Source organism: Vollenhovia emeryi, unplaced genomic scaffold, assembly GCF_000949405.1.
Source record: "Vollenhovia emeryi isolate VEMERY1.0 unplaced genomic scaffold, V.emery_V1.0 DF939151.1, whole genome shotgun sequence".
NCBI lineage: Eukaryota > Metazoa > Arthropoda > Insecta > Hymenoptera > Formicidae > Vollenhovia > Vollenhovia emeryi.
In genome coordinates, this window is record NW_011967215.1 from 1,186,743 (window position 1) to 1,190,374 (window position 3,632).

General features: G+C 40.9%; 1 protein-coding gene across 3 annotated transcripts in view; it reads left to right on the forward strand.

The window, feature by feature from the left end:
- Positions 1 to 1,729: 1,729 nt before the first annotated feature.
- Positions 1,730 to 3,632, forward strand: part of LOC105565514 (tyrosine-protein kinase-like otk) — a 108,732-nt gene continuing 106,829 nt past the window's right edge. For 2 of the 3 annotated variants that reach the window (XM_012018778.1, XM_012018777.1), the window contains exon 1: positions 1,732 to 2,101. The gene's annotated coding sequence lies outside the window, so the exon portion shown is untranslated. Of the gene's footprint in view, positions 2,102 to 3,632 lie in introns of all 3 variants that reach the window. The other variant, XM_012018780.1, reaches the window with a different exon arrangement.

Consider the following 3,632-nt stretch of genomic DNA (forward strand, 5'->3'; position numbering starts at 1 on the left):
ATCCGTACGAATCCATATTACGTATAAGTTGCAAGGCTTAGTTTGATACCTTTTAATATAGTATTCGTCGATTGAGCCCAACAAGTGGTGTCATCAAGGATTGATGAAGGAAGGGGGGGAGGGGGCCACGGATAATTAACCGACAAACTGGGTCACACTCTGAACGGTTGCCGGAAAGAAGGGGGTCTTCGATAAACCGCGGGCGGCCGAAATTTTCAAATCTTAATTGCGGTGAAATGGTGTGTAATGACGTGAAATATTGCCCTGAGAAAGATGCTGACTCTTATTACGGCCGAGCGGGCTCCGAACCTTTTAATCTGAAGCCTCCTGGCCCCGGTGCCTGCAAGAAAATGCTGACCCGCCAGTTCCACTGCCAATCTGTTACGGTCGCGAGAGAGTATTTTCGCGTGCACCCTTTTTTTTATCCTCCTTCGCGTTTTCCTTGGCCGCCGCCGCCGCCGCCGCCGCCACCTTATAACATCATCATTTCCCGGCACGAATTTTCACGCGCGGCTTTTCGTGTATTTTTGTTGCAAGACGCAGGTCGTTAACGTCTGAAAAATCGGTGACAATTCCTGCAAAATGAAGAAAAGAAATATCGCCGGAAGTCAGTTAATTAAATCTCACCAAATGACATCAACGCCCCGCGCGCAGTTCTCTTCTATCTTTTATCTGATAAATGTTTTACTCGAAATTTCGATATTCTTAAAATGAGATTCGAGAATCATTTAAAGGGTTCCGTTATAGATTTTTTTCATTTTTATGTAGTAACACAAGATGGCTTTTATACGTGATAATATTCATATAACAGACATTAATAAATTAGATACGCGATGAGGAATTTACTTTTTTCGAAGGTGAGAGAGAAGGCAGAAAATTCGCACGTTATCTTTGCTCGCGGAATTTTCGCGGAGGTAACGGAACCCGGCTCGTTGCCAATTAAGCGCAGACGACTCGTTAGCGAGGGAGCGACTCTCGCGGCTTTATTTTAATCTCAAACAATCAAAAGCTTCGACAGCGTCGACTGCATTTTATTATCTCGCGTGATATTTTGTTTTGCGTCGCACAGTCGGCGCATTTACACACTCGTTGGTTAACGTCCTTATTTATTCGCTCGTCATAATTATAACGCCCTTGCGTCGTGTTTAATGGGACGAATTTCCCAGTGAAATGTCGCGCCTACGCGCGGTGCATCGTTCCGAAAATTCAATTTCCAGCGAATATACAAACGGTAACATCCGCAGGCCCCACTTGACGCATTAATTCGAAAATCACGGATGGCCGATCAACCCTGACACGCGAATTGACCGCGACGCGGACTATCCTTTTTTTATAATAAATCGCGACAATGGAATCTGTACGATTCAAAAGCGTTGCTGGGCTAAAAAAAAGGCTCCATAGATGTCAAATTTCATAAAAATTATACTAGATGATAGGATGAAGTGAGATCAATTTTTCGTGGAATTACAGAAATTTTCAATCCAAGTAATTGTGACATCACAAAATGATTTTATAATGTCATTAATATTTATTATCGCTTGATCATCTTTAGACGTCTATAAAAGAAGTCATTATTACATGACAAATTCATTAATCAATCATTGAAGCAGTCGCAAATAGAAGTGCTGTCTAACACTTGGTATAATTACACAACGCATAGATTATCTTTTTTTTTTATGAATATGCTTCGACGGCACAGTTGTTTTCACTGATTCTGCCGCAATCATTGGCCTCGATGTTCCGAAAGACGCGTGGTGCACGCTGCAGAATCGTAGGTGGACGTGAAGGGGCGCAGGCGCCGTGCCCAAAAGCGATAGTCAGTCGTCGGCGGAAGCTGAAACGCGCGGCTTCGGGGTCGCCGCAAATGCAAACGTGTGGCGTAGCCTACGGCGTGATAACGCCGACGCAGGTGTATACATTTTGCACGCGCCAATTATCGACGAGGACCGGCGTGTCGAGCTCGCGGTAACGATCCGGCCGCGCGAAGAGACGGACAATGGCCCGAGAACGTTTTTTCGGTCGCGCAGTGCTTCGTAGATAAGAAGACCAGAATCCAGAATATAAAAAACAAAGAATCTGCAACGGAATGCCACGCATTGAAGTGAGTACTGTGCCAGACGCTTATGTGATCTCTCTTGCATACTTGAAACCACCGGGTTAATCTGCGCTACTCTGCAGTCGCTAGTAATTCAATCGGCCAGAAAAAATTACAAATGATTTTTAAAAGTGTCCTTGAACGACACAAAATAGTTCTCTGGTATTGACAAATTCCAGATTAACTTAACACAATATATCTTATACAGTCTTCGTGTTATAAAAATGAATAATACAATAAGATCTGATTTTTCCCGATATTTTTTCGACGTACTTTTTCGTTCCGAATAACGTTATATTTAATATTTTAATGAAACGCAATATATCTATTGCTAACAGCGGCTTTACGTGCGTATGCACGGGTGTATGTGCCTGCGCCGCACACGTGATGAACTGCTCCGTATTAGTATACATAGCACTGACCTGTAAACGGCCGGATAGAAATCACGAAACACGATGAGGATAGTACTAAACGAGTGTAAAGCTTTATCAATTTAATCGACAATCGATGGCAATGTTTTATTTAATAGCATTCGCGCGATATTAATTTCCCAAACGTATATAAATCCCCCGCTTTTCTGACGACCACGAGAATCTTCGTGACCCATAAATTTGTTAAAATCGATAAGTCCAGTGCGGTAAAATTCGTCTATGCAAGAAACATGCCTGGCAATGCTCTAATGAAACGACACCTTTTATATAACCATGCACATTGTAAATTGAATTTTACCTCACATTAATTTGGACATATCAAATTATTAAAGATTACAACGCGATTTGGGTTAGATAGCCATTTGATTTGCCAGCTGTAATCTCGTCTTTTATTCGCGTTCATTATTTATTACCCTTTCATTTTACTTTCATTACTTTATCATTGCGGTCAATACATTTTTTATTATTAGCATTATTGTTTCAAATCTCACTGTGATATTTAATTTCGTCGTGTTGAAATGTTCTAGTTAGTGTCGCGCAGGAAATATAATACCGTCGAAGTTTACAATTTAGATAAAGATCGCGGCATCGACCTTTATACCTGATGTTGCATAATGTCGCCGCGGGTGTCGACCATATCTAGAATCTAATCAGTTCATCCGATTTCCGGGCGTATGAATTGCGGGAGCGGTAACTACTGCTCGCTGTGAAATACGTCTGACCACGGACGCCGTAACTACTGGCCGGCATAACTCGAGATAAATCTTCTCTTCTCAAGGCAGTTTATTTTCTGCCGGTGAAATCCACAGATCCGAGCATTCCTATCAATCCGCATATATAAACGCATACTGCGCTGCAGATATTATTTAACAGGAAGTACGAATGCGGGATTTCTCCGAATTTAATGTGCAAATTTGTGATATATGGATATTAAAGCATCCTTATTATAAATTTTTAATACAGTAATTATGAAAGATTCCAATACTATTATGATTAATTATTTTCTGCTAACATTTTTATTAAAATAAATCTCATGTATATTAAAACTTTATTAACATATATAGTTTTTCTATCATTAATACAGTAAAGTGTAGAAGGAAAGAGAG